This window comes from Corvus hawaiiensis, chromosome 7, assembly GCF_020740725.1.
Source record: "Corvus hawaiiensis isolate bCorHaw1 chromosome 7, bCorHaw1.pri.cur, whole genome shotgun sequence".
In the NCBI taxonomy this organism is placed as follows: domain Eukaryota; kingdom Metazoa; phylum Chordata; class Aves; order Passeriformes; family Corvidae; genus Corvus; species Corvus hawaiiensis.
In genome coordinates this window covers 1905441-1932674 of record NC_063219.1, presented here as the reverse complement: position 1 = coordinate 1932674, position 27234 = coordinate 1905441, and the positions used below count along the sequence as shown (strand labels likewise).

At 44.9% G+C, this 27234-nt stretch overlaps 1 protein-coding gene across 16 annotated transcripts in view; it reads right to left on the bottom strand.

Moving 5' to 3' along the window:
- The window catches only part of AGAP1 (ArfGAP with GTPase domain, ankyrin repeat and PH domain 1), a 315433-nt gene that overhangs the window by 56517 nt on the left and 231682 nt on the right, over nt 1–27234 (bottom strand). The window lies entirely within an intron of this gene.

Here is a 27234-nt window from a genome sequence, read left to right as displayed (position 1 = left end):
AGGGGGAGGAAGAAAAAAAAAAAATTGGTTGTTGGTTTTTTTGTTTTTTCAATGAAAAAGGGGAGAAAAGAAACATCAAAAAGCACGTGAAGTAAAATACAAGCACGAGCCTGTTCACACGTGAAGAGCTACACACAGAAAATGCACACAGGACCACTGAGCCCCTGCAATCCACGGCCGATGTGGAAAACCTCGTGTTCAGAGGTTTTTTTCCTTCAGTCACCACAACATGACACGGTTTGACAAGATTAAATGGATCTGCTATTGGAACAGACGAAAACAGACCAGCAGAAGTAAAAAAAAAAATATACATATATAATAATAATAATAAAAAAAAAAAGGCAGGAAGTATTTGTGCAAAAGGTACAGGACTGGACGAAACAGCTACTGTAAAACGCGATTTAATTCATGACAAAAGACAGCCAGACAAGAGCTTCTTTTCCTCCAGAAGCCTGCAGGGAACACTTGGTGCCTGGAGTTCACCCTTAAACTTCCTTTTTACATCACCACCTTTAGAAACTGAGGTGATGATGTAACGACCTTAAATCCTCGTACCAACAGATGTTCTTTGTAGCACTGAGCTCAGAGGAAGTAGAATTGTAAAATCCCAGAATGGTTTGGGTTGGAAGAGACCTTAAAGCCCATCTTACTCCACCCCCTGCCATGGGCAAGGACACCTTCCACCAGACCAGGCTGCTCCAAAATTCCACCCCCCCGCCACTGCAAAATCAAAGTGTTTATTGGAAAGGGGGGGAAAAAAAAAAGTCAGTTCTTTACACAGAATAGCAACACCCTCATTTCGTTAGAACTGACCCAAACTTTGAGATCCTCTGAGGTGCTGCTTCACAATTAGCAGAAAATATGGCTCAAAAGCACTCTGTTCCCGGGCTCATTAGGGGAGAGCACATCTTCACCTTCTTTAGAATCTTTCAAACACTTTGTTTAGGCTGGGTTTTGTCAGCTGATGAAACATCCGAGTACACCAGGACACCTGACAGCGACTGGAGCAACAGGGAACGGGGGGAATTACCATGTCTGGGAGCGTGGAAATGGCACGTGGATGTGGGACAAGGTTCAGTGGTGAACGTGGTGGTGCTGAGTTGATGGTTGGAGTCAATCTTAGAAGTCCTCTAAGGGACCTCAGAGCCTTCTCCCTCCCATCACAGCTCGTCCCTCACTCTTCAGGACGACATCAACACCCCACAACACAGCCAGCAGCGGGACACAATAATTTCAAAGATTTCTTTCAATATTTATGAGGGAACTTCTGTAGTGCCCCACAGAACTCACACCAAACAGCTGCTTCCAGCCAAAAGGAACAGTGACGTGAAGTCACTGCAGGCTTTAACAAAAAGCTCCATTTTCAGCCGAAGAATTAAAGCTGGAAGAGCCCTGCCTGAACCCCCCCCGACTGTTAAGCTAGGTATGATTTTAATAAAGCCATCTGCAGGCTTTAATGCTCCATGCTGAAAAGGAGGACTGGATTCTGAGTGACATCATCAAATCTAAAAGTATTTTCATTGGGTGCATCCTTCAAGCTGAAAAAAACCCTTTCATTTCAAGACCTGGTTAAGAAGTCTCTGCACTAGAGAGGCACAATTGCCTGGCAGAAAACTTGTTTTTCCTCTGAAACATTTACATATAAATAGGCAAACTCGAGGTTTGGCACCCCTCTGCAAGGGAAGATGGTCTCCAGTGCACAGAGACCCTTTCCCAGTGCCTTTCCCATTTTTCACACCCTAATGGCACGTTTGTGCGAGCAAGAGTGAACCTGCAGCCTGCTTTTCTATTAACCTATTGATGAAATAATCCATTTTAATGTGTTAACTGTCAGGCCTCTCCCTTCCCTTTAAACAAATGGACTTTTTCCACAGAGATGCCGAGGTCCTGATACATCCACGTGTGTCCTTTGGCATCCATTAGGCTCCCACCAGCTTCCTCCAGGTGCTCTCCTGCCTTTGAGGATTCAATAAGGGTCTGGACACTGCCAAGCAAAGCCTTGGCAGGGTGATTGATGTGCCAGGGCCCAGCAGAGCCATCTCACCCTGCCTGCCTCTGGAGTTGCACACTGCTGTTACCTACAACCAGGCTGGAACAGGCACTGCAGGTCATCATTTGCCTGCTTTGTCTTTGACTAATTTCCCAGGATATTCAGTTTGTCTGGGCTGGCTTCACTTGCTGGTCCCAAAGTTAACTCAACAAAAGCTCTTGTTACCAGCTCCAGAGATATCTATATCTATATCACTATACCCATATCTCCATATCTCTATTATCTAATCTATTTTTCATATCATATATACACTTAATCAAACCAACCCCAACTGGTTCCCAATAAAATGCTGTAAGAAATATTTCATTATCTAACAGCAAAACTCCCTAATAACAAAGATCTTTAAGGCGGATTGATTTTGAAGCAATTTCTGCAAGTGTGTTTTCTTCCAAAAATGCCACCAAGAGGTGTCTCCAACTAAGGATTCCAGGAAAAAAAATAAGACAAACCTTCTCAAACATCTGGAATGAAGTTAACTGTTTCCCAGTATGTAATTTAACTTTTACTGAAGGGGCAAACAGGATTGGTCCTGGATATATTGAGGATCCAGGGAAGCTGTGGCTGCCCCACCAAGATCAAGCCCAACACCTGAAAAAATACCACCAGGGCCACTAAGCCACACCAGAAAGTGCCACATTTACTCGGATTTCGAACAGCTCCAGGAATGGTGACTCCAGCACTGCCTTGGGCAGCCTGTTCTGATGCCTGACCACCTCTTCAGTGGAGAAATTTTCCCTGCCATCTAACCTGAAACAGGCCATCAAAATCTGCAAGGCTCAGAAGTGTTTACAGCTGCGGTTTTTCTCCTGTGAAGAACCTTCAACTGCGTAAATTAATCAGGACAGGACACTGGTGAGGTGAAGAAATGCTGCAGAGCAGCTGCTGCAGAGCACAGAGCCTGGGAGTCAAGAATGAAGGTCTTTCCTGTGACTTGGTAAGCCCTGACTGGGCTCACTGTGCTTTTCCAGAGGCAATTCCACTCCCTGATTTCGGCTTCCAAGGTCCTGATCTGCAGCTTTTTGGTGTCCACGATGACATGTCGGGTCTGTGTCCCCGACAAGGGAGCGCTGGCAGCAGCTGCAGCCCTGGCAGGACATGCAGCTGCACCTGGGGACACAGACCATCCCTTTGCTGGTGCTTTTGAGGGCTCCCTGGCAGCTGAGCTATCCCCATTTGTGTAAAATAAGCTTTCACACCTGCACATCTCAGAGTGAGAAGAGGTATGCTGGTATAGCAAGGAGGAAGCGAGGCTCCAGGACAGCCCTTTGTTAAGATCTGGAGGAACTGAGAATCAATTAAACTTAATCACTCCCAATTACCACCTCTCTTTGTATTTGCTCAGGCAATAACTTTACAGCTGTGACCAGCCCCTCGCAGACAGAATTTCTGTGTTTGCTTTCTTTAACAGGGCTGCTATTTATTCTCTCTTAATGAATCTGCTTGTCCTGCCTAGTTCTGATTAGTCAGGCTCTGTAGTAAATATGTTCACCACCACTATGATCACGTACCAGCATTTCCAAAAGCAGGAGGTGTTTGTGGAAAGGATTTAAACCCACGTGTGATCGGAGGACACCTCTGTTTGGTACCTGGGAAGGTCTCTAAGGATGCTCAGGATATTATGCTCAACAAACCACCACATTAACCCTTTCCAACCTGCTCCAATTCAGTTCTTTTCACGTTGTGATAAACGGAAATACGCTTTTATTCCTGGGAGAGTGTCCACATCCACAGTCTCACCCTGAAAACCTCCCTCCAGCGCTGCACCGAGAAATTCCAGATGTGCTAACGCCACCTCTGGTCTGGCTGTGACAGAGTTCTTTGCTGATTAGACAAACAGTGCTCAGACAGCTGATTAAAAAATGCTGTGGCCGCTCGGTTGTGTGTCCGAGCCTCGCCAGCCATGTTGGAGGTGGAAGTGTGCATGAATTACCTCCCTGGAGTGTGCTGAGCAGCGCTGATTAAATGAGGCACGCCACAGCCCTCAGCATCAATTATCAGAAATAATAGGATCTCTGCACCCAGGCTGGGGGAAGGGGGCTGGGGCTGGCGTGTCATGTGCTTCCCAGAACATCTTCCCAGCGCCCGTGTGACATAAATAACAGCGGCCGGGCACCCCAGCAACACCGCTCTGTTCTGGGTGTGCAGCAATTAAACACTGAGGAGCTGCTGAGGAAAAACCTCCTCCCACAGCACAGTGGAGCTTTTCCAGGTAATACCTGGGACATCTACCCAGGAAAACCATTGATGAGATGTGGAGGGAAGGCAAAGCTGAGTATTTAAGGATAAACTTCAACCCTCCGCCTGCTCTGCCTTGAATTTTCCTGCAGCACGTGTGGTTACATCGGGGTCAGGCTGGGGAAGTTTTCTTTTTTCCTGGTCAGCAGCTTGTCCAACAAGACCCCACTCTTTGGTCAGAAGATTGAAAAGATTTCATTAAGATGCACCTCGGGAGATTCTCAGATCATGCAAATTTGTCTCTGCCACTGTGAAGGGGCCTGACGTTGTCTTACCCCTATGTGAAAGCAGCAATGACAAAAAATCCTCCAAAAGGGTTAAAAAACCCAAAAACCAAACCCCAGGAATATCTAAAATATCTATATCTGTATCTGTATCTATCTAAGTAAAATGAACCGGACACATTGTATTTCAAGATCTGTCCAACACTAAATTTTAAAATAAAAAATACCACAAAGTGCATGGATCTTTACAAAACACAGACTCATAAAATGGTTTGGGTCGGAAGGGACCTTAAAGACCTTCTGGTTCCAACCCCTGCCGTAGGAAAGGATGATAAATATGTCCACTACTTTTCTATTTATTAAACCACACAATGAACCATCTTTAAACACCTGAATGCGATTCTGAAGTTTCCAAACAGTTCTGTTTGGAGCAGGAGGGATTATCAGGACATCCATATCCCAAAAAAATGGGAGACAGAAGATATTTCATGTGGAAACAGTCCTTAGTATGCCCTTTTTGGACTGCAGAACACTCAGAAAAAACAAGCTGATGTAAAGGAAATTTAAATAAAAGTGCTGAGTTACAGAAATTTCCCCAAACACAACTAAAACTGTATTTCTGGCACAAAGAACAAACCCAACCAAAAATCCTTTCCTCTGCCACTGAAATCCTTTCCCATGCTCTCTTTTAAACCCACAAAACACTCTGAAAGTAATACGTCAAATCATATTAATAGTTAATTACGTTTGGCTTCTCTTCAGCTTTGAACGTTTCAGATGAAGGGGAGAAAAAATGAAAACACATTCATACTTCTGCTCGTGACAGGCGAAAAAAGTTACTTTAATTAAACATTGCTAAAAATGTTTTTAGTTCTTTTTTTTTTTTTCTTTTCCCCTTGCAATATTTCTCCCTCAGAACTTCTGCAGCAGGGAAAGGACCCACTAAACGATTTCAGTGCCTTTCCAATACGCGATAAACGTACAAGATTCCAATCGACAAAAAGGAAATGGTAATTGGAAACATTTTTCTCAGTTTTTCATTATCTGAAGCAGAAAATTATGGCTCTTTTCTACACACACACACACACACACACACACACAAAATCCTTTTCAACCACCTAGAAAAATTGTCTTTTAATAAAAGCTTTAAATTATACTATCATATTTCAAAGGCAACGAACAGTTAAAGCAGCTAATCAAAGGTATAATTATTTAATGACTCTGACTCCTGCTATCTAACGGGGCTGGAATGGCTCGGCTGTGATCAGCAGACCCCCAGCTCCAGCTCTGCAAAACAAGCCCTTGGCCAGGAGCATTCCATCCACCCATTCCTAAGGTTAGTTCCTCCAATTTTGGTTGACTTCAGCAGGCCATCTGAGCGATTATGGAACTAAGGGAATCAGTTTGCCACCCTGCCACCGCTCTTTTTGTACCACATCTGGACTAAAAAAACCCCACAAAATAACCATAAGAGGTTTTCCTGCAGAGGAAACGAAAATATTTCCCAAACAAAATGGGATTTGTCAAGACCATCATTGATTTTGTTCACTTTTAATGCTTCATGACAGTTTTCTGTAAACCCCAGCTGCCCCACTCTAGTAATCCAAATGTGAAACACCTCCCCCAAAATGTGCTCATTGAAAATTACATATTTGTTTTAAATGCCTTTTAATATTTCTGTTAAAATAAACCTTTATTCATTTACTGCAGGTGAGTGAAGCAGTGAGCAAGCAGAGCATCCACCTCCATTCCAAGGCTTTTCTCATGTCTTTTACAACCAGAAATAGGACAGGAATAACCTGGAATCATCAGGCATTAATTACCAGAGCTACCCAGGAGCGTACAGCACACCTTGGCTTATTTTTGGTTTATAACAGAGCAGTTTGTGTCATTGCATCTGAGCCTCAAACCCTAAATATGAACTTCTATTATGCTTCTCCTGTTGTACTGAATTCCTTTTATTCCGTATTTTTTTGGCTACACAATTAGATTTCACAGAATCACAGAACCATTAAGGTTGGAAAAGACCTCCCAAGATTATCAAGTCCAACATTTGACCAAATGCCACAAAGCCCCTACAGCAAAGTGCCACAAACACTCCTTTTTTGAACACTTCCAGGGACGGTGACTCCTCCACTTCCCTGGGCAGCCTGTTCCATCTGATCCAAGACATTGGACCCTCTGCAATTTCAAAGATATTCACATTTCTATCCAATTATCTTGATGCTGGGATCAGTCTCGTGCTTGTCATCAGGATCATGGGAGCTCAGGTGACACCAGCACCTGGGGTAGCACTGGAAACCAGACACGGCGAGGGAGCTGCCCCTGCCAGCCCTGCACCTTGCAGCCAAAGGTGACTCCAGGATCAAAGGGGACACCCAGGGACACTACACCTGGTGGGAGTGGCACCTGTGACAACAAACCCTGCTTGATGGGACATCAAAACCACCTTCCTGGCAAAGCTGCCGTTGTCACGGAATAGCTCGGGTTGGAAGGGGCCTTTTGGAGGTCATCCCGTCCAACCTCCCTGCAAGAACAATTACAGAACATAAAATGCACCTCCACTAAACCCCACTCCTTGCATTTGGGGAGGAGATCAGCAAAAAAGCATCGCGTGGGGCGGCTGAAGAGGAAGGAGAATTTGGGGGAAGAATGCAGGGAGTTTCTGCCAAGGTATCTTACAGGAAACAAGACCGAGCAAGGACACAGGGAGCATCAATATTTATGTAATCCTTAAAGCTCCCATGTCCTTGAGATTTCTTGTAGATACAGATGATGAAGATTTTCATTTTCCCAATGCCCAGGTTAGGCATCAGTGTCACTTTGATATTCCAGCTTTGGCTTACTCTGAAATGTAAACTGCCAAACAGAAATCAGAATTAATGTTATTGATGCCATGATGATTTTTTGCCTTTTCTTTCATACCCCTTTTATATACCTTTTTATAGCTTTTTGTATTCTTAGTGGTTTTTAGCCTACATTCTTGGACTTATTTTGTTAAGCTAGGAGACTAAACATCTTAGAAACCCCAGACACCAAGGTCCTCTCCAGAACACATTTTGTAAACTAAGATAGGACCATCCAGGGGGAAGGTTCCTTGGGGAGGGGGCTCACTTGAGCCTCTCATTGGGGAATCTTTGATAGATGTGCTAATTAGTAAGGTCTATAATGTTATACTCGATCGATCGTGTGTGTGCATTGCGGGGCGCATTCTGGCCCATTCCACCTGGGCGTGGTGCAGCTAAGGATCCTTATAATAAATACAGAGGTAAAAGCCTTTTCTCCCTTCTAACCATGTCTGACTCCTGATTTTAAGACCAGGAAAAGGCATCTTTATCATCTCCCATCTTGCTCAGCTATTTCACCCACACCATCCACCCTACTGCAAAAGGTAAGTTCACACTAGGTAAATAAAAACTGAGGCACACAACAACATACAAACCCCATATGTGTGTATATATAAATATACACATATGTACATAAACATGAATTCTTTGTGAATTTTCATCACTTGTGAAAATAAGCAGGAGCCAACCTGCCAGTGTCAGGTGTTAGTAGTGCTGCATATTGCTCTGCTTGTGGTGCAACTTCCCATGTTAAGAGTAGGGATTCCTCACTGGAAAAATTCTGGTTGGAGAGATTTATTGTGTCAAGGCCTTTCCCTACAAAGTACTCAGCCACCTGTGATGATTATTTCCCTACAAACCTGAATGCTCATGCTAAGACAGGAAGGTCACCACAAAATTATTTAGGCTGGAAAAGACAACTTTATGACCATCTTTTTGCCTGAGCTTCAGCATCACCCTGCACTGACAGAGAAGGAGACTGCCAGTTCCTTCCCTTGGCTAAACTGGAAAACACAGACCTGCAGATGTTGGGTCCTACAGGACAAGGACAACCTGAGCATGGAGGATTCACTGGAACTCTGAGTTTGGTAGAAGTTCCCACCCAGGAGTGCACCCACAACACCTGCATGTAGCTGTGCTAGCAGGAACTACCACAGGACACACGGAATGGTTTGAAACTGCCAGACGGAAACTGGGATTTTGGGAAGGAATTGTTCCCTGGGAGGGTGGGCAGGCCCTGGCTCAGGGTGCCCAGAGCAGCTGGGGCTGCCCCTGGATCCCTGGAAGTATCCAAGGCCAGGCTGGACATTGGGGCTTGGAGCAGCCTGGGACAGTGGGAGGTGTCCCTGCCCATGGCAGGGGTGGCACTGGATGGGCTTTAAGGTCCCTTCCAAGCCAAACCATTTTAGGATAAATCTATTAATTTACATTCTAGAACTCCTCAGGGCCTGCACAATTAAACAGCCACCTCAAAGCCAGCAATGGGACAAAGCAGCACGGAATTTTCACAAGGAGTTTACAAACTTGCCAACTTATCTTCCCGAACTCATTGCTCAAGCAGTGGTTACTGCACAGGTCTCAATCTCTTTGGGGAGGGATTCTTATCCCAGCTCTCTTCCCTGGGAGAAATTAAGTACCAAGACATCCAGTGGGAACAGAAAAATTCTTTCCAATTCAGATTCAACATTTTGTCTCCTCTCCGCAGACTGCATTTCCAAGGGCTTCACACGCAGGAAGCTGCTATCACCTATGGCTGTGTTGGGTGGGGCTCCTCAGATTTGATGTTAATTTGCACAGTACCAGTGAAAAATGTAAAAATCATTAAGTTGAAGATGCTTGTGATTTGCTATTACCCAACATCTGGCCAGATCTTTGCACAGATCCAACCATCTCAGGGTTGTGGCTGCTCTTACACGAAGGTTGTCATCCCTGTAATTCAACTTTTGTAATTTGACTTTTTTTTTCCAAAAGCTGCGGTTGCTGGAAATCCCTGGGGAGCTGCTGTGGTTAGCTCTGGAATGAAGGCAGGAAAACGAGGATGGGATTTGCAAAAGAGATTTGCTACTTGCATATTTTGAACGTGGTGTGTTTTAGGCAGGGCCCACACAAACACCACGTGGCTGAGGGACCAAGCCATGAATTAAGAGACTCGCACCAAAGTCGTGCTGCCTTTCACCTTCCAGCAAAAGCCTGAGTAACAACTGCATCTGGCCTGTGAAGATAGATACTAAATCCTGAATTTACATCAGCTGCTGGTGTCACAGGCTCCCTTACAAGCCACAGCTCCCAGTTGTTAACTACTAACTGGCTCAACCACAACGCCTGCTACTAATCGCTTATTGAATAATGGAAGTGACACAACTGATAAAAGGTTTCAATCCTGGAAAAAAATGATTTATAGTATTTCACTCTACTGGCACTGTTATTTGTATGACAAATGGTTGGACAGGCACCAGTTAATCTCCACACACCTCCAACTCGGATGTGGCAGCTCCTGCCGGAGCATCCAAATAATCAGGCCCCGCTAACAACGCAGCCACAGCGGTGTGAGGGGCTGAATGCTGGCATTTCATCAAGGCTGAGCCCCAAATCAATTTGCCCCATGGATTTTATTTTTTGGTGGTGGTGGGGGGCAGGGAGAGCATGGCTAGGAAGAGGAGTATCCTGATAAAAGTGGGAAGGCGCAGCTTGGGAGACCGGCCCCGCTCCTCCAGCGTGGAGATGAAATCACCAGTACCCGTGAGGCATCAATGATTTCAGAAAGCTCCAGACCCTTTATGGATTTTTCCTGATGGCCAAAGCTGAACTGCAGCATCATCCACAGCTGTCAGACTGCTATGTTGCAGTGTAATATCACTGTGCACTGCAAATCCCAGCTTCCCCTCAGCTGGGAGAGAAGGACAGGGCTGCTTCTGAGGCAGGATGAGCCAGGATTTCCCCCCCTTGAGAAATGAACGGAGTGTTAAATTTACAAGCAGCACATCAACAGCAGCTTTATCCCATTAGTTGTACCAGCAGCATCCTGCTCCCTGCAGAAGTCAAACCCATTTTATCAAGCCAGTCTTTTAAAAGCAGCAAACCCCTCGGACTGCTGAGCTTCCACGAGTCTGCATTATTCTCTTGTGTTACCTTCCAGCTTTACACCCAAAATCTGCCATTTTTCTTATTCAAAAAAATCATTTTCACTTCTGTAAATATCATGCCAGCCCCTGCCATGGGCAGGGACACCTTCCACTAGCCCAGGTTGCTCCAAGCCCCAATGTCCAGCCTGGCCTTGGGCACTGCCAGGGATCCAGGGGCAGCCACAGCTGCTCTGGGCACCCTGTGCCAGGGCCTGCCCACCCTCCCAGGGAACAATTCCTTCCCAATATCTGATCTAAACCTGAATAGAGAACACAAAGCCCCAGCAGATGAATCTCTGGGTTGGCCACAGAAAGAGCTCAGTTTGCACACAGGAGAACATTCAGAGGAGAGGAGGATAGGAGGACCTGACAAAGCAGAAGCAGCAAGAAGAATTTTCTTCAGAAGGCCTAAAAGATCTTTGGAGTGGTAAAAATCCTACAGGCTGCACTCCCAGTAGCAGGAGAAATGCAGATGGAGTATGAAGATGACTGATATCACGGGAAGCAAGGAAAAAAATCCCCCCTCACAACTTCTTTTTGTGGTCTCAGGTCTAACTCAGTGTATTTGCTCTTGAAAGATACTTGTGATAATGTGGCATTAAAAATTGCTCAGCTTTTTATCCCCTGACAATCTCCTGTGAGAGACTTGGACAACTCTGTTCCTTTGCCAATGGAAATCACTTTCTAACCATATCACATATCAGCCTTCCTGGGATTTCACACTGGATCCACATGATGGTAAATAATACACAGATTCTTCAGGATCTCTTCCCTCTTTTCAGCTACAAGCATAATACCCTTTTTTGATTTTTCCAATTCTCTGCAACATTCCCACTGCTACAAAATCCCTTCAAAATTATATGACCTTTCCACGTGGAGCGAACTCACAGGTACAGAAATGGCAAAAAACCCCCACAACACACCAACACAAAACTACTGCCAAAACACTGTGCAATCAAATGAAAAAAAAGGTTGGTACAGATTATCTCCTTTAATGGGTGTACCTGGACTTGCTTGGTGGGCAAGAACAAACGGGTTTGGTAAAGAAACTAAGCATGAAAAAACAGGCAGAACAAGGTGCAATCAAAAGCTTGTGAGAAAATCAGAGCTACCAGCCAGACACTGCACTCCTGGGCTCCCCCAGAGCAACAGAACTTTGTCCTCAGGTGAGCTGTAATGTCACGGAGAGGATACAAACCCCTTAAAAATGCTGTGCCAAATACAGTCAGCTTTTCCTGCTTGGAATGGGAATAAGCTAAAAAATGTGCTAAGAAATGATGAGTAATGGAGTCATGCTCTCAGGTTCCTGTAAGTGGTAAAGAGGAGAACCTCACCTTACTGACTGGTGCAGCACAGGGAAGCAGATTCACCCAAAAAATGGAGGGGAAATCAAGGAACCTGTCCCCAGAGATGTACAGCTGGGATAGAAACAGGCACTTGGAGGGAATTTCTTCTACTTCATCTCTCAGCATTCTCACAGTTCTCATTTCAGCCTAGTCCATCCCTCCCACCCCCTTGCAAAAGTGGCTGGACTTCTGACTAAAATTACCATTATGGAGGTGTCTGGCAGTACCTTTTACTTGCAGATAAAAATCTCCATCACCTCTTTCCACAAAGCTTTTTAGGAGGGAAAAAAAAGGAGATGATAAAAAAAAAAATTCATTTTGAATTTGTCCATCAAACTGTGGAGTCCATCAAACTGGAGTTGATGTGTTAGGACAGACCCAGAAAAAAATGAGCACCCAGTAGGGACTAAGAGCTAGGAGGTGACAATTCCTACATGTACGAATGTGGCATTGCCTTGAAATGACAAAAACCCTTTGTATTTCACAGGGTCTCCGTGATCTACTTCTCTCCAGAAGGATAACTGGAACGAACAAGAATCCTCTGAATGTTTCTTGTATATTCAACATCCTCCTCCAAGCAGGACCAAAGCCCAGCACAATTCTGACAAGCAGAGACTCAAAGAGATTCAACGTGCTGGCTCCTTTGCTGCTCAGAAAACCATTTTGGGTTTCAGTCTGGCTCTGGGGGACAGTTTATGTCAATCTTTTCTTCTTTTTTTTTTCTCACAAGTGTTGCAGGTTAAACTTTGTGCCTAACAACCCTGACAGCGTCCCTGCACATTTTTTAGATGAGCCATTGAGTAGCATTATGACAAATTATGGGGCCTGATGATATGTAACAGGAACATCTCCTCCACTCAGAGGCTGTGGAGGAAATAAAAAGACTGAAAGAAATATTCCTGGCCAAAAAAAAAAAAAAAAAAAAAAAAGAAAAGAGGCACGTGGGGAAGCAGCAAGGTTCATTATGGATAGGTTATTCACGATTCAGGAGTTCATTATTAATGGATTATTTACAAGTATTTCCTAAGTGCTGTCAGCTGTTCCCCTGGGAATAGCTTTTCAATAATATCCACAACTCAAAGAAAGAATGATGAGCTCTATTGATATTTTTATTACTAAAGGCAGCAGGTAATCATCAATATGCTCAAGAGAAAAGCAAAGACCTATTTCCAGCCTCCTCCACAGTTATTTTTTCATATCATAACAGCTCTGGGCTTATTTTGTCCTCCTTAGTTGGTAAAAAATGACATCACTGCACTTAAAACCTTGTGTATATGGAATTTTGTAGAAGCAGATCCTGATGTTCTGTGACTCTGGGATTTTACGTAAACCTGCTCTGTTAGTCCGTCATTAAAACAGAAAAGAAAAAAGAAAAGAAAAGAAAAGAAAAGAAAAGAAAAGAAAAGAAAAGAAAAGAAAAGAAAAGAAAAGAAGAGAAAAGAAAAAAGAAAAGAAAAAAGAAAAAAGAAAATCTAAGATCACACCATGAGTCAAAGTCCAATTTCCTCTTCCACACAGGAAAACCTCCCCATCATTCCAGTACATCCCATTCCTCCATGGGGAACTAACAGACCAAAGCTCAGCTTCTCACTTCACACCTGGGATCCAAAGTTTAACCATAAGCAGCGGTGACCTAATTATTAATGAGTTTGCCTGGACAAACTGGAGTCTAATTGTACACAGAGAGACTGGGAGATAAAGATTGCAGTTGACAAATCACTAAAAATTAATCAATTTTCACATTCTCCTTATAATCACTATGGATCCTCACACCAGAGTCTTAGGTAATCTGGCAAGCGTTAACTTACATTTTACCTTATTATTAAAAACATTAAGCACATATTAATCTATGATTTATTACAATTAGGTTTGTTGTAATTTAATTAAACACCGAGGCCTCTTAAGTATTCTGTGAAACTCAGGTATGTTGCCTGGCAAGTGGGGACTTTCTGAAAATAATTTTTCAGGAATCCTCGGTGATACTTTAGAGATCTCCGAATGGGAACTATTACCATGGATGAGAGCTTAGTTTTAGGATGAAAATGTACATTAGTCACTGGGTAAGTATTACCAGACTTCCTTCCCTACATCCACATTTGCAGGCTCAGATTGCTGGGTCATTCCTGTGTGATAAACACCAGATCTCACCACAAAATTGTGTTTATTTACAATAAAAAAAAGCAAGCAGTGATTTCTGACTGACCATTCAAAGCCATGCTCTGAATGGTGGCCACCCAACCAAAAAGTGATTATGTGTGTGACAATGCTGATGCTGAGCCCAAAGTAATAATATTGCTTCCAATTTTAAGGTTAAGTAAACCATGAACTGCCCTTTTATGTATAAATATGTTGGTTAAAGCTTTCAAGTTGTCTGGAAACAGGGCTGGATCCCTTTGGTGTTTTGTTTGCCACTACAAAAGCATCGCCTTGGCTGCAAAGCCCCTGTGTTTATGATCGTCACAAACCTGCCACCACCACTAACAATTTTCAAATGAGGAATTTAAATAGTAAAATATCCTTTTTTAAAAGATATTTTTCCCTCAAAAAGCTTGCAGGACCACTGCACACTGTGCACGCAGCCACCGAAGTGCCAAAGGGAAGAGCCGGGGGAAGCAGAAATAAGAGGGAGCTGAAACAGTCTTGGAGCTGCCAATTCCTTGTCAAATGAAGCAGAGGCAGAAACACTCCAGCCTCGCTTTGTCATCCATCACCAGAGAGTGCAGCTCGTCCTCCCTGCATTACAGAGATGGAGTGAGAGCAGCGGGGACGGGAGCCAAAGTCACGTCAATGCCGCGCCGGCCTGGACGGCCCCAGGAGGACGCGGGGCCAGCAAGGCCACAGCACCTCTCCTCGGATGAACCCTGCACCCTGCAGCCTCCCAGGAGACAATCAGACCCCAGAGGTGACAATCAGACTCTAAAAACCATTGGTTTTTTAAAAAGCCCACAGATGTTTCCCACATGCCGGCATCCCACTCCAGTGGGAGCTCTGCTGTGATTCACAGAGCCTCACGGAGCTCGCGATGTCCCCGCACACACAGAGCTTTAAACAGGGGTGTTACTACGGAATCTGTTCCGTGACTGCCCCTTCCCAGCCCTCAGGTGAGGAATCCTTTGGGAAAAGCACGTATTCCCACAGGCAGCAGGCTCAAACAACAGAGTCCACACTCGAAGAAAGTCAACAGAACCAATGAGGGAGAATTTCTCCCCTTTAAAACTTCACCTTTCCTCCCTGATGGAGACCAATATGGAAAAGTTAGAGCTGCCCTTCAGGTTTATTATGACTTGGGCACCAAAGGCTTGGTTCAAAAGCTCCCAAAGATGCACCAAGAGGCTCCAGACTCAAACCTTTCCCTCTCAGGGTGGGCAAAGGTTGAGGAGCACCCAGCAACCCTGGCTGCCGGCACAGGGATGAGCACACACAGCTCAGCACACACAGACCCACAGGAGTTTCTCTTCCAAAGGAAAGCGAAAAAAGATCCTCGTAGCTCTTGTGGGCTGCCTGGAAGTAGTATAATGTTACTACAAAATAGATACAACACCTCCCCAAAACTAGGATCTGGAATGTCAGACAATAGCTGAACCCCAATTCATTGGAAGAAAACCCAACAGCTCTGTTTCGAAGAGCAAAAACCCACCAGGATGACATTTTTTTGCTCTGAATTCTGGTCTGGCTCCTATGTGGAAGGTGAGAACTGACTTAAAGAAGACAAAAAATTAAAAAAAAAACCTTAAAGCTGCTTTTTTAGGGGTGGGACTGGTCAATTTGGGCTCAGTTTTAGGGAAAAAAACACCCACAATCCAAATGAAGAGGAAGCAGTAGAAGAGGGGCAGTACCATGAGGGAGGCATTTAGTGGCAGAAACACCTTCAGGAAAGCCTGGGAGCCTGCAGGACTGCAAAATTAGGAATTGCAGGATATTCAAATGTGAGAAACCAGAGTGGTGGCACTGAACAAGAAGCATTACCTACAATTAAGTATTTCCTTCTCTGGCGCCTGGAGTTCGATAGGCACGGCTTTAATGATTGTATTTTCATTTGAAGGGGTCTGGATGAAGGAAGATGTGACGTTTTTATAGGGGAGAAATAAACAGCAGCCTAATCAGCCTCTGAGACACGACAATCTAAATGAAGGACCCAGCTACCAACCCTTTGCCTCTTTTAAAGCACATGGATTTATCCTCATTACGGGCTAAAAACAGCCCTGGCTCTGCTTGGGAACGTCAGCCTTGTGCCTCTCGCAGACAAATCCGATGTTTCCTGGCACAGGTGCCAAAATAGACATGCTCTGGCAGCCTGGAGGTGAAACTGGATTAATTCCTAAAACCTGAATGCTGATCTGCTGTCATTTAACATGAGCTCAACATGTGTGCTCAGCAGCAACTGGAAATGAAATATCTTAAATATTATCAAACGGTACATCATTAAATATAAATTAGATGGAAACAGGGGAAAGCTAAAAATTGACTAGGAGTTCAGCTACTCTAAATGGCTAATACGGCCATTTTTCACCTGAAGCCCTCTCCAATACAGTTTTGCCATTAAGCAAAAACCTAAAGAAAGGTAATCAATTCCAACTAAAAAGCACTTCTCCCGGAATGACTGCACTTCAAACCCCTGGCTGGCTGCCAGCCCCTACCCCCACACACCCCCCACCCCCCAGACAACAGCCATCAATGTTTCTGACTATCACAGGAGCACGAGGGGCCATGCATAATTGACTGGAAGATGGGCTAAAACTGTGCCCAATCAGTGTGTGATCAAAACCGCGTGGAATATTCAGCGCCACTTGATTACACGGAGCCTCGTCCTCCCGCTCTCCTCATGAAATCTCTTCAAGGTCCAGAGTACTGTAATAAGATCATTACTGTCAAGCGCTACGAATCGCAGGCAATGAGTCTTGGGATAGGAAGTCATACTTCACAAGCTCCTCTGGTCTTCTTTTTTTTTTTTTTTTTTTTCCCCCACCCCCCCTCTCTCCCTCTTTTTTTTTTTTTTTTTTTTTTTTTGTATTTTACTGCGTGTTGAGGCAGCAAGGCGACGAGGTGACAGATAATGATCACATCACTGTGTGGCAACTAGAAAGGCACTTTTAAGAAAGAGCACAGAGAAATCAGCTTAAGAGAAACTCAAACAAAAAAATTTTTTTTTTTTTTAAAGGGCTTTTTTTTTTTCCCCCCTCAAAAATTAAATAGAATTAAACTGTGCAGTGTTCTCCTTTCATGAATTGTGATTTAATGTCATTGAATTTAATCATTTGATAGATTTTCATATTATCCCAAAGCCTATTACCTCACAGACAAATGGCCAATTTTCTCCAGCTCACGCTCACAAAAGAAACCTTTATTAAATTTTTTTTTTTTTCTCTTTTTCAGAGTCGGGGGGGAATTGGTGGAAAACGTCAATGATGAGGCCTGTTCAAGTTTCCCTTTTTACCTACTGCTTCCTGGAGTTGCACACCACATACGATGCATAACATCTATCACAAGTAACTGGTCTGTAAAGAGAAAGGTGGAGGGACAGAAAACAGGAGATTAAAGCACAGGGTATAAAATAAACATAACAGCAAGCTCAGCGCTGAAACCTCACACAGGGCACGTGGATGTGCAGCGGGGACTTCGGCTGATTTAAGGTTTAAAACTTGACAAAACAAGATGGGTTTGGAGTGACTGACTGGCCAGGAGCTGGAAATAAAAAGGGCTCTGCAGTACTGTCACAGGGATGACATCAACAGCACAGAGCACGGGACCTGGAATGGCTCCAGTTGTGGTTTTCAGCTGGAGAAGGCTCCAGTGGTGGCACAACTGCTTAAGGGGAAGGGAAGTCCACCTTGCTCGCATCTCCAGCAACTCCCACCTACAGCACCTCCATCACCTCCTCCAGGCCCAGCACCTCCCATCAGCTCCAGAACCTCCACTAGAGCAGATTAAACCCCGTACCACAGCATTCCCCACCTGGATTTCCCCAGGGAGAACCCCATCCTCTCGGATTAGCTCCCTTTCAAACACCTTCCACTGGGAGACTCCTCCTCAAACCCACCCTTTGAACATCATCATTGCATGAAAAGACTCAATTTCCACAGGATCCCAGAATGGCGTGGGTTGGAAGGGAACTTAAAGCCCATCCAGTGCCACCCCCTGCCATGGGCAGGGACACCTCCCACTGGCCCAGGCTGCTCCAAGCCCCAATGTCCAGCCTGGCCTTGGGCACTGCCAGGGATCCAGGGGCAGCCCCAGCTGCTCTGGGCACCCTGTGCCAGGGCCTGCCCACCCTCACAAGGAAGAATGCCATCCCAACATCTGACCTAAACGCACTCTTTCGGTCTGCAGCCAATATATGCATTTTCAGCCATATATTTAGTAATATTGCTCATGTATATCTCCACTCTCCTCAGTTTTGGACGTGTTTTTTAAAAGATGTCACAAACACCGTGACGAAGAATCAAAACAATAAGGGGCACAAGTATTTCTTCATCTACAGGTTGTTATTAAATCCATCATTGACGAAAATGTAGGGGTTTACAACTAAAAAGGAATTACCAAGTTGTTATTTCTACATTCTGCTCTGTGTGTACCTCTTGATTACGAGTCCTCATCAGCCAAGATCACATTTAATAACCCCTGGGTAGATCACACCTGACACATTCCCCCTTGAATTCCAGGCCTGAGCTATCCATGGCAAACCTCCACAACCAGGGCTTCTGAAGGGAATTACTTAGGACTTCCACTCTTTAAAGGAAGCTGCTTCCCACTGCAGTTCTGTAGCTCAGTTCCAACAAGCTGATTGATGAGTCCAAGTGCACAGGCATCCTTCAAAAACCAGATCTTCCCTCTACACCAAAATACCCTGGTTATTGAACTTGTGACACTTTGCCTCAAGAGGTCAGTTACGTGGTGAACAGGAGGACAAAGTTATACTGAGCACAATTACCTGATTTTAGCCTTTTCACTGGCTGCAGCTTTATAATACATAATCACCTAATTTTATGATATTTTAATTTAGGTATATAGGTTCATAATGAAATGCAATTGCCCTACACTCTGGAAAAATTAGAAGGCACTTGTAGAATAGACATTTTTATTTAAGGACCAGAACTACCAACTTCTCTAGCAGGAATAACAGCTTATGAACACTTCTTGCTACCTTGCAACCATCACCTCGTGGACATCAGGAGCTGTTTTCAGAACCGAGGTCTCTGTGTCAAGCTCACAGCACACTGCTGAGGACACTAATTACCCAAAGCCAGTGAAATGCTAAGGTGCCACTTGTCTTCATTCAATTAGAAAGCTACTTAAAACTTCTTCCTTCCCCCCAAAAAATCAGGCCAAATCCCAGCGTGGCACTGGATACACAGCGAGCCCTTCTGCTGTCGCAGCGCTCAAAGTGGGACTAATTTTTCGAGAAATGCAGAAAATAAAATAAAGAGAAGTGCTGTCTTTCTCTCACTCTCCAGATATGCCAGTGTGTGCAACCACCACCAATTCATCCCAAGCCTCAACCTTTCCAGAATCCCCTTTTCCTGCTGACCACCACTGCGACACTTTTCCTTTCAACCAGGTAGGCGGAACCGGCCGCCTCTCCCGACCCCGGGCTGACGGCGCTTCTGAAGGGAAGCAGGAACCTTTCAACTTGTTTAGCCTGCAATGAAGTAGGTTAAAACAATAGATGAGCTTCACCTCCCTTGTCTTTCACTCCTCAGCATCAACATAAGTGTCTTTCAGCAGCAACCCTTTCATGTCAGGGAGGCTGCGGCAGCCGAGGCTCGAGGATTCCCAACAAGTGACCTTTCTGCCTCGGTTGAAAGTCAGGCTCTGAAGATTCGGGCTGGTTTTATTAATTTCTGCCCTCCTGCTTCCTGGGTGCACAGCCCTTGGCCAGGACTGAGTTTCTTGTGGATGAAGTCACAGCTAAGCAGTGGAATTAGAGCCCGGGAGTGTTCTTACAGGGATAGGGGATAAACTCTCAGATGCTCAAACAAGCACCTGGCATTATGGACAACAAATATGGGCACACACTGCTGGGTTTTCTTTTTAAAGTTCTCTTGCAGGCAGGAAGAACACAGCTATGTATTCTGCTCATTTTTAATGCCTACTAAACCCTAAGACCTGCTTTATTTGGGGGGTATTTAAATAAATTGTTTCCCAAAAGGCAGCTAGAGCAGAGAATAGTGGATCAGGAAAGGCTCACGACTCTTCCGAGATAAGCTACAAAATGAGGATGCAAATACTTAACTGAACACATTCCTAAAATCTCACTGAAAGCAAACTCATTAAACTCCAGGTTTAGGAAGTTGGGTTTCGTGTGTCCAGTGAAATTCAGCAAAATGGTATTTGCTGCAATTCCTGAAATGTTTCGTGTACAGGAGGACCACACAAACGACACGACGGCCAACAAATTGGAGACGAAGAGAATTCAGCAGCAGCCCTAAATGAATTACAAACCTATTTGAAACCTCCCAACCTTCCTAGTAATCTGCTTATCCTGCCAACCCCTCCAGTTCCAAATAAATGCTTCGTTTCTTCATTCAGCATTGTAGTCAAAATGCCACTTTTGTATCCCTCTCTCTTTAAGCACTGAGTATTTTTTAAAACGATGAACTTTCTAAAACTTCAGGCACTTAAAAGAGACCAGAAATAGAAACAAAACCTGCTCTCACTAAACCCTCCATCACAAGAGGCACAGAAATAGTACCCGACAGGATGGGAACATACTCCTCTTCTGTATGACTTGGGTCTGCATTTGGGATTTTGAATTTTATATTTATGTATTTATTTTTTTAGAGGGGAAAAGCTTAAGATATCCCTTATCATTGTAAGGAGAGTATAACTGAAAAAAAAAGAAAAAAAAAAAGAGTAGGAAATTATTAAGGAATTACTGTTTTCCCCTTCTGATTTATCTCCACACTTTGTGTTGCTGCTGTACCCCAATACCACTACACAGCAGGCTGGAATTATTGAGAGCTGATTTAAAGGGATCAGCTAAAACAATTAGGATGGCAAGATCATCAGCAATAACTTCTGTGGGATTCCTACATGGGCAACACCTGTTTGCTGTACACTTAATTATCCTCTAATGGACTGCAAACAGCTTTTACTTGAAGAAGTTTTGGTGCCAGCTTAGGTCTGGTCATTACTTCAAGCAACACAATCCATCCAAGGACCTCGACATCCAATGGATTCGATTCCAAAGGTTACAAACTCTTTAGTAGGTGAGTGGTTCTGCCCTTGCTGCAGCTGCAGGTCAAGATATTACATTTCACATCTTCCTTGCAGAGAAAAGGCAGCAAAAACGCTGTGGCTCTTTGTGCTGGAAAGGTTTGTGAACATGCTGTCCTCTGACAGTGTCAGAAGGTTTCTTCCAGACCATAAAAAGCCAAAAAAAAAAAAAAAAAAAAAAAAGCCAAAAAAAAAAAAAAATATATATATATATCTCTAAGAGCAGCAGGTAAAAACACCCTCCTTCATCATGGTGCTTAATCCAGTGTATTATAAATAAATATTAGCATTAACAATATCAAGTCCATCTGTCAAAGGAAGAATCTGCTCCTGATTTTGCTCCTTGAGGTGTTTCCACTAATTTCCAAAAATCCCAAATGACATTTTAGAGAAATGGAATTTCATTAGTTTGGTGTGGCCACCACGTTTCCTAAACTCTGCACCCAAGGAAATGCATGTTAAAATTGGGTGGAGGACACCACGATGTGGAGCCAAGAATGTTTAGATCACTTCAGGGGATGATGCCAGCAGGTAAATGGATCACCACCAGTGTGCTCAGGAAAGCTTAGGGTGGGAGGCTGCAGGCAAAATGCACACAGGTGTTTCCATGCATTTCAGTGACCCTCCGTATTGCTTCTGAGCTATTCATTTAAAAGAGCAAAATTTCAGGTGTTCTACAGAGAACTTGCATTTCCCTAGCTCACGTCGTCCTCCTGGTTGTGGGGTGGCTGAAAGGGACAACAGGGAGAAACCAGATGAAAGCAGTGATGGTTTTGCTTATTGCTGAAAGAACAACTGAAAAGCCTCACTAAACCTTGTTCTTCCATCCACAGAAAACCGACAAATCTATTTTAATTTCCCACTTAACTAGGGCTCATTTTCAACGCTCAGTGACACAAAACACGTGTGCTTTAAAAAACAAGAGTCTTTTAAATACCTTTACCAGTTTACCCCAGGAAAAGCCAAAAAAAAATAGGATTTCTCAGTAAACTGGGGTTTCTCCTTTAGCTAAAAGCCAGGAAGTGTAAACCTGGAGTTGGGTCCAGACTGCACAGAGCAGCAAAGCACCAGGAAAAGCAATTACTGCACAAGGGGCAGAGAACAAATACCTTTGTGTTAAGAAAGCAGTTCTGAGAAGAAACATAAAAGGTCCTCCTTTGTCCTTCAAAACTTCTTTAGAAACAAATGATGAAGAAGAACATGGATTTCTGAGAGTTTGGAAAAGTCTACCAAGTTGCTGCTCACATTTCCTGCTCCTCAAGCGCCATTTCCCAGCGGAATGCAGAGCTGGGGGGGTTTTGCCCCAGGATGCTGAGAAGGGAGATAAATTCTCTTCCCTGTGAGGGTGGGCAGGCCCTGGCTCAGGGTGCCCAGAGAAGCTGGGGCTGCCCCTGCATCCCTGCAAGTGTCCAAGGCCAGATTGGATGGGGCTTGGAGCAGCCTGGGGACAGTGGGAGGTGCCCCTGCCCATGGCAGGGGTGGAATGGATGGGCTTTAATGTCCCTTCCAACCCAAACCATTCCATGATCCCGTGGTCTCCCTGAGGGAAGGAGTGGATTTTCCCATCCCACTGGGATGTGGCTGGGCTGGCCCTATAGCAGACAGCAGTGCTGGCCCCACTGGCTGGATCTCCTGTAAATGTAAAACTTGGAGAGCTGGGATGATTCCAGTGCTGAAAGGCAGCCTGGGGCTTTCCTAAAATCCCAGTGATGGATGGAGGGGAGGCAGGCTCAAGCTGGCATAGCCATGAGGCTTTAAAACCAACAAGAGTAAGAAAAATAAACACTGGGAAAGATCTTTCTGTGAAGAGCATTTCCAAGAAAGCCTTTTAATTTTCCTGCTTGTTTTGCAGCTGAAAAGCCTTCCTATCATCCCTGGCTGTTCCTATAAGTGCAGCAGCACAAGGGGACCCAAACAGATGAGGCTCCAAGCAGCCATTCCTCTTTGAAACACAGCTCTGTCTAATCCTGCTCCGAGCAACTTCAGGCAGCATGGTGGGAAAAAAACCTGCTGGTTGCTGGCACCTTGCCTAATGTAAGCATTCCTGCTGCTACCCTCAAAAACACCGAGGGATTTTTTTCAGTGACAAGTTCTGCACAGAGAACTAAAAAACTTCTCCCTGGGTTTCACTGCTCTGGGGAAAAAAAAAAAAAAGAGAATTCACAAGAATCTGATTTTCCGAAATAGGAATTGAATTTTAATTTCTGTCCAAGTGCAACACAGGTGCTTTAGTATTTTTGTTGCCGTGAGCATTGTCTCAGAAAAGCTGCAGAAAGATCAACCAAGGGAGATGAAAGGACCCATCCCAGAAAGAGAGGGCTGTGCATGTGCAGATAGTGTGGAGAGAGAAGAATCAGCATGACCTTTATGGAAGGGCATAAAAGGGATGAGCATCAGTCCTTGGAATTGGTGAATCACCCTGAGCTCAGTGTCCATCATCGTGATATCTGAGTACTTGGGCAGAGGTCAATGATCAAAGCAGGCACGTTCAAGGAGGGAAAAAAAGCCCTGCAAAGTGCAGTGAAAATGCTCGAGTTTGCTGAAGACCAGATTTAAACCTCATTGAACACCTCAGCTTTGGTGCAGACGGAAATGAAGGAACCCAGAATTCCCGTTTGAAAGCTGACACTTGAAACGTGCCTGGAGCCAAAGGAAGGCGACACAAAATCTAGAATTACCCACGCCATTTAACTCTGATCCATTGTACCTGCCTGAACAGCGACTGCAGGAGGATCCTCCTCCTCCTCCTTTGCACGTGGAGCTCAGGATTTCCAGAAGGAAGGAAGGAAGATGTGGTTCTCGCACAATTGTCACCACAGGCTTCTGGAGCCCATTTGCAGCAAGTCACCTGCTGCATCTTAAACACTTTGATCAAAGTTGCATCTCCCAGAACATCTTCTCTGACTGTCTGATTTGGATTTGTGGTCTTCAAAAGTGCAGTAATCCTCTGAGGGTTTAAATCTAGGTGATGGTGGGGGAAGACAAATCTTTTAGGTCACTGGACAGATTTGTAGCCAAGCGCTGGAGAACAAGGAAATAACTGGAACTGAAAACGGCTTCGAAGTGCAAGACAGATGTGAAAATTACAGAATCAGAATATCCTGAGTTGCAAAGGACCCACAAGGATCACTGACCCAACCCCTGGCCCTGCACAGCCACCCCACCAATCCCACCCTGGGCATCCCTGGCAGCACTGTCCAAACGCTCCTGGAGCTCTGGCAGCCTCGGGGCCGTGCCCATTCCCTGGGGAGCCTGGGCAGTGCCCAGCAGCCTCTGGGGGAAGAACCTTTCCCTGAGATCCAACCCAAACTCCTCTGACATTCAACTACTTGGAGAAAGTACCCAGAACAGCCTGAACCTGGTTGGACTCGAGGATCTTCGAGGCCTTTTCCAACCTCAACGATTCGGTGATTCTGCCTTGCACCAACACAAGTAGCAGAAAATCCAAAGGCTGCAAGGGCCCACACGCCAGGATTTGGAAAGAGCAACCCCCCCAGCCTTTGTGAGTCTTGCTAGGACGTCCTTAATGGGAATCTACAACCACTATTACTCTTTGTGAGACGCCCTTCTCCTAAAAGGACAGGGAGCTGGAGCACGCCTCATTGCCTTCTCCTTCAGCTCCCGCTGACAGACGAGGCTGCCTGTCCTCGCTGTCAGCCATCCCCTCCCAGCCCTGCTAGGGATTCAAGGACCAGCCAGATTAGCTGTCTGCTGAAGGATGCCCAGAGCTCTGGGATGCCCAGAGCCCTGCGTGGAAACTCCTGATTCTGCCCTTGTGGCCAAACCGCTGCTTTTCACCGGGCTGCGCTTGAAAAGAGATGTTGTAAAATTAAAGAGTTTAACGACCACTGGGGCCCTCCCAAGACACAACTGCAAGTCCCAAACAGAACAGAGTGCTCACCCTAGAAGATATGTGGGAAGAGGCAGGTCAAAGGATGGGCTCATGCAGAGGTACAAACACTGTAAAAGGAGGCATTGGTGCTGTTGGAGGGTGGCCAGAGGAGGGAACGGAGCTGGGGAGCTGGGGCTGGAGCTGGGGCTCCTGGAGCCCCAGGAGCAGCTGAGGGAGCTGGAAAGGGGCTCAGCCTGGAGCAAAGGAGGCTCAGGGGGGACCTTGTGGCTCTGCACAAGTCCCTGACAGGAGGGGGCAGCCGGGGGGGAAATCGGGCTCTGCTGCCAGGGAACAGGGACAGGAGGAGAGGGAACGGCCTCAGGCTGGGCCAGGGGAGGTTTAAATTGGATATTGGGGAAAATGTCTCCACAGAAAGGGCTGTCCAGCCCTGGCCCAGCTGCCCAGGGCAGCGGTGGCGTCCCCATCCCTGGAAGGATTCAGAAGATGAGTAGATGTGGCACTTGGGGACATGGATTAGTGGTAGCCTTGGCAGTGCTGAGGGCATGGTTGGACTCCATGATCTCAGAGGGCTTTTCCATCCCAAATGATTCTACTCCCTTTAAGGCTCCTTGTGTGTTACTGAGTTGCCAACAACTTCTTGCCTTTCTGGGAGCACACTGATCCCATTTCTGGGAGAGGGGACAATTTTGCTGAGTTACTGCAAGAGGATTTCAGGTAACACGGTGCGATGCTGGAAGGCGAGGAGAAGAGGAAGAGCAAAACAGAGGAGGACTGAAGGATGGACTCTGCAATCAGAACAGGGACATCAGGGAAAAGAGACCCAACTGCAAACCCCCCAGTGCTCCCTCCTGCAGCCCAGGACCACACAGGCTCCAGCTCCAGTGCCTTGTGAAAATAATCTCCCCAGGAGAAGGAAAACATACACCTATTAACTGCTCAGAAAGAGATTTTTCAAAGGCTCTCGATATCCAGCTGGTCTTGATTCATAGTGACTTCAACAAAATATTCTTGGGCCAATGGTGAACGCTCTGAAAAATCCCCTCTGTAATTTGCCATTGAGGTATGAAAATAAGTGGTGTAAAAGGGCTTCTTTAAAAGGAAGAAAAAAAGGAAAAAGGACAAATTAAAAATGAAAGGTTGAACTAAAATTTGGCTTCGGGCCATAAACTAGGGGGAAACTAACAGCAAAGATAGTTAAATGACTGGAAAGAGAACACAACAGGAGCTGTTATGAAAAAAAAGCTGATGGCTTTTTAAAAAAGGATTTGTATAGATAGCTGGGGAAATAAATTCCGGATGTGATAGAAGTGCAATTGAGAAATTAAATAAATGGAAAATAAGGATGACTAAGTAGTAGTTAACATGCCCCTTCTCGGTTGTATACTATTATCACATCTATTTTTAATGTCTCTTCAGCTGTCTGCAATTGTCATCCTCTTTTCAGAACTTGTTCCAACATTCTTTGAAACAGAATTAGCTGTTTTTTACTCTCCCATGCTTACAACCACATCTCTTTCTTACTCAACACTCCCCTTTTCCCACAATGTTATTCCATTGTCTCCCTTTTTCATCTCTCCTTATGTGTTGACTCCCCAGTTTCTGAGCCTTCCAACCACCCTTGTTCGTCTTTTTTTTTTTTCTGGAGCTCTTTTGGTTGAATCCTAGCATGTTTCTTTTCTTCTCTTCTAAAGCTGCAAGCATGTTTTATATCATATCTGGCTCCTGTACACATTGTTACCCCTTCAGAAGGGCATTGAACAGCTACAGCAGTGTGGAAATAGTAAGCTAAACTAAGGGAGAAAAAGAAGTTCTTTTTGGCTTCTGCTTTCTGGCTCGTAAAAAAAAGAACCCAAACATTTAAACTCTCCCCTTTTCCCTTTTATCCTCAAATAACACAAGCTTTCCACGAGCAGCTGAATATTCAAACAACGAGAGGCATCAGAAGTGCTGGCCATTCTAGAGCTCAGGATGAGCCTAAGGAGATGTGATAACACAAGATTTAATAATACTGAAAAAAACCACACAAGTTCTGACGTGATCTGGGGGCTACGGAGTGAACATCAATTTTTCCTCCTTGCTCACATTCCAAGTGTGCCTCTTCCTTACCTCAACACCTAATGATGCTCCACATTAACTTGGGGATTCTGATTGATTTAAAAAAAAAAAAGAAAAAAGGTTCTGAACACATTTCAGGCAGCTGAATTCAGCGCCGTGATGCCTCAGACGATTCAGCTCCATCATTAAAAGCTCAGTCTTTAATTTCTCACCATTCCCTTTCCTTCGTGCATTCAGAGCCGAGGCTGTGGCTGAGCTAACAACACTCTTTGGAATGGCATTTTTCAAAA